The sequence below is a fragment of the Enhydra lutris genome, unplaced genomic scaffold, assembly GCF_002288905.1.
Source record: "Enhydra lutris kenyoni isolate GAN:26980312 unplaced genomic scaffold, ASM228890v2 scaffoldscaffold26, whole genome shotgun sequence".
Classification (NCBI taxonomy): Eukaryota; Metazoa; Chordata; class Mammalia; order Carnivora; family Mustelidae; genus Enhydra; species Enhydra lutris.
In genome coordinates, this window is record NW_019154110.1 from 4486850 (window position 1) to 4494477 (window position 7628).

The 7628-nt window shown below is 45.3% G+C and overlaps 1 protein-coding gene across 1 annotated transcript in view; it reads left to right on the top strand.

Annotated features, from left to right (window-relative positions):
- The window catches only part of LOC111151300 (PHD finger protein 12), a 43044-nt gene that overhangs the window by 11570 nt on the left and 23846 nt on the right, over positions 1-7628 (top strand). The window lies entirely within an intron of this gene.

Consider the following 7628-nt stretch of genomic DNA (forward strand, 5'->3'; position numbering starts at 1 on the left):
TCCCTGCTGAGCAGCAGAGAGCCTGATGTGGGGCTCGATCCCAGGACCCTGAGATCATGACCTGAGCCGAAGGCAGAGGCCTCAACCCACTGAGCCACCCAGGCGCCCCTAATTTAAAAAATTTTTTTTTAAATTGTTAGTTTTTGTTTTTAAGATTTTACTCATTTATTTGTAAGAGAGAGCACGAGATAGGGGAGGGTAAGAGGGAGAAGCAGACTTCCACTGAGCAGGGAGCCCAACATGGGGCTCCATCCCTGGACTCCAGGATCATGACCTGAGCCAAAGGCAGCCGCTTAACCGACTGAGCCACCCAGGTACCCCAAGATATTGTTAGTGTTTTTAGTTTTCCCAGCCTTTATACAATTATAGATCTAGTATCTATAAGATAGAAACTGATCCAGATTTCCCTAGCTGTGTACGCCAAAAAAAAAAAAAAAAATGTCCTGGCTTTTTCCTTGATTTGACCATGGAACAGTACCCAGTTTTCCATACCTCTGAGACTCCTCTGGAATACACAGTTACAGTTGTTGATTCTTCCTTCCAAGGAAGAACATTCCCTGGGAACATCAGAAAGTGTCTGCTGAGGCCAGAATGGTGACTCTTCCAAAACACTTAGGCTCCAAAATCTTATCAGGAGGTGAATAAATGAAACCCATTTTCTTTCTTTTTTTTTTTTTTTTTTTTTAAGATTTTGTTTATTTTTATTTGAGAGAGAGTGAGAGAGTGTATGAAAGGGGAGAAGGTCAGAGGGAGAAGCAGACTCCCCATAGAGTCGGGAGCCCAATGCAGGACTTGATGCAGGACTTGATCCCGGGACTCCAGGGTCATGGCCTCAGCCGAAGGCAGCCACCCAACCAACTGAACCACCCAGGCTCCCCGAAACCCATTTTAAAATGTTTGTAGCCACCTCCACCTCTCCATCATGGAGAAGCCAAGATTGCCAGAATAGCCAAACTAATGATAGACAAGGCCCTGTGGCACCCAGTCTCAGCTTGTCAAGAGAAGTTAGCAGGGGCAACACCTGGTGTAACTGTTGGTACTCTACCCTCCCACCCTCCTTTTGCTGCCCTGACTCATAACCCTGTTCTCCAGGTGTCCTTCACTGGGAGGATGCCACCACAGCCCAGCTCTGCATAGAAGGCAGTGAAATTTGGGGACCCAGTCAGCTGATTTGAAAGGATCGTACGCCTGTGGAAGTGACGCAACTAGCGAAGTTTCTCAATGGGGCACTTGTAATGGCCTGGCACTTCATTGGTCTCCTTGTTAACACTGCTCCTGAGGCTCTGCATGAAAAAGCCAGCGGTCCTTGCACTTTTTATGTACTTTGTGGCATTAGCTGTATTTGAGTCAGTAGCTGGGATGAAGGAGGGTAAGGAATTAAGGATCAGGGACCCCAGGACCTTTCTGCTCTCGTTTCTTGTATCTTCCAGTATGGCCGTCTTCCTAGCCTTTGAAAGGTAGGCTGTACTTGAAAATAAAAACTGGGGCGCCTGGGTGGCTCAGTGGGTTAAAGCCTCTGCCTTCGGCTCAGGTCATGATGCCAGGGTCCTGGGATCGAGCCCCGCATCGGGCTCTCTGCTCAGCAGGGAGCCTGCTTCCCTTCCTCTCTCTGCCTGCCTCTCTGCCTATTTGTGATCTGTCAAATAAATAAATAAAATCTTTAAAAAAAAGAAAAGAAAAACTGATGCCCATACAAGTGTCCAGAGGAAGCTGGCTATTTATGCTGACATTTAAATCTCATTAGATTTTGTTTCAAGCCATTAAATTGGGGTACATTAATACAGCTTTTACGCTTTAAAAGATAATTTTTTAATTAAATCTTACCCAGCATCTCTTTTCTAGAACAGAAGCTGGTTTCAGTTTATAAAAGGCTTGTTTTCTGTGCTCATAGGTTCTTTGTAGATCAAGATAGCTACCAGGAGGCGGAGATGTGATGGTGGTCCTATCAGTGGTTACCTTCCCTCCCATTTTGGCTAGTACCAACAAAGATCCTCAGCTGGCCAAGGGCAGCGGGCTGGTTTGAGGGAGAGCAGGCCTGTTCTGAGCATGTATTGTCTTTTGCAGTCACTCTTACACAATGCCATTAGATATGATTGCAGGATTTTTATCTGGTAGTGGACCTCAGATGGATGGACGAGACCCATGAACTGTGAAATTAAAAATCAAAACTGCTCGGTGCTGTTGTTTGCTGGCTGAATCCCCCACCACCACCCAAAAAAGGGAGGAGACATCCAGATGTGAGGAAGGGTCAATGAAATCTTTCTTAGTCTGATATTTTAACTGAGACTACCATATATGGCTAGAGAGCTTCTGATTCTTGGAGAATGATGGATTCTGACAGGAGGGACCCTAGCAGTTCACACGACTGACCTCTTTTAGAAGTGAACCGAGTGGAATGCTGTTGGTATATTGTGTACAGATACGCTGTCTGCATAGTGTTCCTGTTCAGTCTTCATATTAAATAGAATATTTTGTCAGTCTAGGAAGAGACCATAAAATGTCTTCTTTCTTAAATAGTTTTCATCTGTTTTGCTTCCTTTTGTCCTAAGACACACACCAGAGCTTTTAATTTGGTTAAGTGATATTTCCATGTCTTCCCAGCTGCATTTGGCTCAAGTTTTAAAATGTCATTGTCACTTAGCTGGATAGACATTTGCAGGTCATACATCGGTAAACTAACATATTTTTAAAAAATAAGTCCAGAGCCCAACACCATTTTGTTCCCCACCATTTTTATCTGCATGTTGTAATGAAAAAAAAAAAAAAAAAAAAACAGGTCTCTGAAATCAAAGGCAGTCTTTCTGCTTCCCTGTCTCCTTCTCTCCCTCCACCTCTCCCCTCCTCCCTTTGTTCTCTTGTTCCCCTCCCCCTGCTCCCTTCCAGTTCCATATTGAAAAACTGCTTGCACTGGATGGATAATTAACGCAGAGCTATGGAGCAACAGGTCCCACTGGTGGCGACTAAATCTGAAGTAAATGTTAATGTCGTGCAGGCTCACGTGTATTAATAGGTGAAGGAGATGAGTGAGGTGAGACTCAGATCAGCCACTCTGGTGTATGACTTGAAATAGATCCTCTTAATTAGAGAGCCAAGAACCATGACAACTAACACCTTCCACCGGCAGTGGTGGGCTGCAGCCTCATTAGTGAATGAAAGAGGCATTCTAAATTAAAACCGGACTCCATCCTTTGGCTGTGAGTTGGGATCATCTGGCTCTGGGCTTTGAATCTTTGACACGGAGGGGGCTATCAGCACAGGCATTACAGTGAGCCGGGGGGTGTGTGTGGGGGCGGGTGTGTGTGTGGTTTTCTCTTCCATAACTCCAGAAATATACCAACATAGGCAGCGTCATCAGCTATAGAGTCAGGTCATTTGGATTTGTTTGTGGGAGTCTGGATGCTGGAGTCCTACCGCAGAGGTTGGCTTTAGGAGTTTCAGTTTTGAAAAATAAATGCCAGGGCACCTGGGTGGCTGAGTCAGTTAAGTCAGTCCCCATTCTCCCAAAGAGAATTAAAAAGAAAAAAACCGTCGGGATACCTGGCTGGCTCAGTCAAAACAACATGTGACTCTTGAACTCAGGATTGTGAGTTCCAGCCCCATGTTGGGTATAGAGATTACTTAAAAAATAAAATCTCCAAGAGCACTTGGGTGGCTCAGTCAGTTAAGTGACCCACTCTTGATTTCGGCTCAGGTCGTGATCTCAGGGTCGTGAGATGAACCCCACATCAAGCTCTGCGCTCAGCACAGAGTCTGCTTAAGATTCTGTCCCTCCCTCCGACTCCCCACTCCTGCACACACACTCTCCCTCTCTCTCTAAAATAAATCTTTCTTAGAAAAATTAATGCTTTGACCAGCTTTCTAATTGGTTTGTGTACAGATGTTACTGTCACCGGTTTCTAGGCCCTGACAGGCCTCACAGAGAGCCACACCAGGCTTTGAGATACATATATTTCAGTGGTACAGTCTTTGAGGAATTAGAGCTCTTTTGTTACAAACTGTTTTATAGCTGACAGAATGTCTTTGAGATCAGGTGGTGGTCAAGCAGCAAGTGAGAAAGCTGTGAATAGCCACTTTCTGGCCAGGAATCGCAGGCCAGGGCTTTTTTTTTTTTTCTTTTTTTTTTTTTTAAGATTTTATTTATTTATTTAACAGAGATCACAAGCAGGCAGAAAGGCAGGCAGAGAGAGGGAGGGAGGAAGCAGGCTCCCACTGAGCAGAGAGCCCGATGTGGGGCTCGTTCCCAGGACCCCGAGATCATGACCTGAGCCGAAGGCAGAGGCCTAACTCACTGAGCCCCCCAGGCACCCCAGGCCGGGGCTCTTTAACAAATGATCTGAGAGGAAACATTTATAGCAGTGAAGGCAGATGGATATCTGCAGAAGCTCTGCCCTCACAGGGTACTCTCTAAAGAGCTACATTTTCCGGGGCGCCTGAGTGGCTCGGTGGGTTGACCATCTGCCTTCGGCTCAGGTCTGATCCCAGAGTCCTGGAATCGAGCCCCACGTCAGGCTCTCTGCTCAGCGAGCCTGCTTTCTCTCTCTCTCTCTGCCTGCCTCTCTGCATACTTGTGATCTCTCTCTGTCAAATAAATAAATAAAAATTAAAAAAAAAAAAATGGGACGCCTGGGTGGCTCAGTTGGTTAAGCAGCTGCCTTCGGCTCGGGTCATGATCCCACCGTCCTGGGATCGAGTCCCACATCGGGCTCCTTGCTCGTCAGGGAGCCTGCTTCTCTCTCTGCCTGCCATTCTGTCTGCCTGTGCTCGCTCTCTCTCCCTCTCTCTCTCTGACAAATAAATAAATAAAATCTTTAAAAAAAAAAAAATAAAATAAAAAATTTAAAAAAAAAAAAGAGCTACATTTTCCAAGACAAGCCAGCTCATTGACTTTCCAGGAATCACCTTCCTTTCTGGGACTTGGACCGTTCTCAGAAGGAATGCTGAAGTCTTATGTACTTTTGGGTTCTAGATGGACAGCTGAGTCTTCTATAGGTCTTTAGGGTAGGTTCAGTTCGTAGTTGATTGTATGTGGTCCCGTTGCTAGCTGTCCTTTTCATGTTGTTCTAGGCTATGATCCCTGAGAACAAAGACTTTGAAATCTCACCACTTAGCACATTGCCTAGTGTGAAATAATTAATTGTTCATTAAATGCTTGAATGAGGGGCGCCTGGGTGGCTCAGTGGGTTAAAGCCTCTTGCCTTCGGCTCAGGTCACGATCCCGGGGTCCTGGGATCGAGCCCCGCGTCGGGCTCTCTGCTCAGCGGAGAGCCTGCTTCCCCCTCTCTCTCTCTGCCTGCCTCTCTGCCTACTTGTGATCTCTGCCTGTCAAATAAATAAATAAAATCTTTAAAAAAAAAAAATAAATAAATGCTTGAATGACTTTGATCCTCTCTCCCCAAAGGCTGTTTCTTGGTGGAATAGATCATAACTTGTTTGCTTTGTGTCTTTCCTCCAGTGTAGTGCCTCTAGCGTGGCACTGGTTAGTTAGTAAGCAGTGGGAACGCAATAAATATTGACTGATGGAGAAGGAAGTGCTCAACCTTGAGATTGAGGACGATACCTTGATGGATAGTCCACTGTGTCCCCCAGAAATAAGAGAACTACCAAAGTTGGGTTTTTTTTGTTTTTTTTTTTTTTGTTTTTTTACAAACAGCTAGGACTCAAGATTTGAAAGAGCCAAGAAACTGATTTGGGTTCTAATTCTGCAACTTCACTGATTCTGTAGCTTTAGATAAGTCCCGTTCATCACCTGCATGATGGGAGTAAGAATTCTCACAGTGTGCTGGTGAAGATCAAATAAGACCATCTGTGAAAACACTTGTGAACTGTAGTACACTATGTAGATGTAAAATGAGATAATCGCTCTGCTATTTCTAGGCTTTAGTGATTAGGAAGCATATTGATGTCTTTACAAGCAGCACTGGCTCATTATAGCGTCCTCATGGTTTTCACTGCTGAGCAGCGGAAACTCTGATAGAGCATTTCCAACATTACCTGACTTCTTAACTTTTAATGATTTCCTTTTATAGAGAATGGCCCTTAGCACCTTGTCTTCACTGATATATAAGGATAAGAGGATGCTGACACAAAGCCTTGTTTTTCTTGACAAACATATCATGGTTTAAAGACTGGCATGTGTATAATTGTTTCAGGGTTGCACACGAAACTTAAGGGAATATCATTCTTATGGGGGAAAGAGCTCTGAGATGGGAAAGTCTTCAGGATGTGAATGAGGGTCCTGAGGTTACAGAATCTCCTTTCTCCCTAGAATCCTTTCCTTATTGGCAGTATTTCTGATACAGAGCAAAGCTAGTCTTTTGCAAAGCAGCCTCTTTCCAAACTAGTTCCTGAGCTTATTACTCCAACAACAGTCTTTCTTTCCTGGATCCATTTCATGAATCCTTTTGCTCTAGATATTTGAGTTGAAAAACTGCCTTCTTGGGGCGCCTGAGTGGCTCAGATGGTTAATTGTCTGCCTTCGGCTCAGGTCATGATCCCAGGACCGTGTCCAGCTCCCTGCTCAGAGGGAATCCTGCTTCTCCCTCTCCCACTCCCCCTGCTTGTGTTCCCTCTCTCACTGTCATATAAATTGGGGGGAAAAGGGGGAAAAAACTGCCTACTAAATATCTTGAAAGGAATTGCTAGGGGCAAAGAGGAAGCACCGAGAAAACTTTATGATGGGCAGTTTCTGTATTCCTGCTGTACCTGCGCTAAGCATTGTCTAGAAACACGGAAACCCCGTCCATCCTATCTTAGTTACTGCCTTCTCAAAACACTGCATTTTCATGTTTATTTCAAGATGTATATTCTTTCTCTGAGAAAGCAGCAAAATCTCAACAAGGCCTCACTCTTTTAAATGTTCTGTGTTCATCCTGGAGACAGTACTCTTTCTTGTGCTATTCCCTAAACTCACAGCCCTCGGGCGCCTGGGTGGCTCAGTGGGTTAAGCCTCTGCCTTTGGCTCAGGTCATGATCCCAGGGTCCTGGGATGGAGCCCTGAATCAAGCTCTCTGCTCAGTGGGGAGCCTGCTTCCTCCCTCTCTCTCTGCCTGCCTCTCTGCCTGCTTGTGATCTCTGTCTGTCAAATAAATAAATAAATAAAATCTTTAAAAACAAAAACAAACTCACAGCCCTCATCATGCACTTTAGGGCAGACAAGAAGAGCCTGTGCCGTGATCTAGAATTCTGAGAAATGAGTGTTCTTAAACTTGGTTTCCCTAAAAGTGATCCTTTAGAAACCAAGCAGGAGCTACTTTTAAAAAACCTCTTAAGGGGCACCTGGGTGGCTCAGTGGGTTAAGCCTCTGCCTTCGGCTTGGGTCATGATCTCAGGGTCCTGGGATCAAGCCCCGCGTCAGGCTCTCTGCTCAGTGGGGACCCTGCCTCCCCCTCTCTCTGTGCCTGCCTCTATGCCTACTTGTGATCTCTGTCTGTCAAATAAATAAATAAAATCTTTTAAAAAAAAAAAAAACTTAAAATTTTTAAGCATTTGACCCACGTGTTTAGAAAAAGAAATGAGAGGGCGCCTGGGTGGCTCAGTGGGTTAAGCCGCTGCCTTCGGCTCAGGTCATGATCTCAGAGTCCTGGGATCGAGTCCCGCATCGGGCTCTCTGCTCAGCAGGGAGCCTGCTT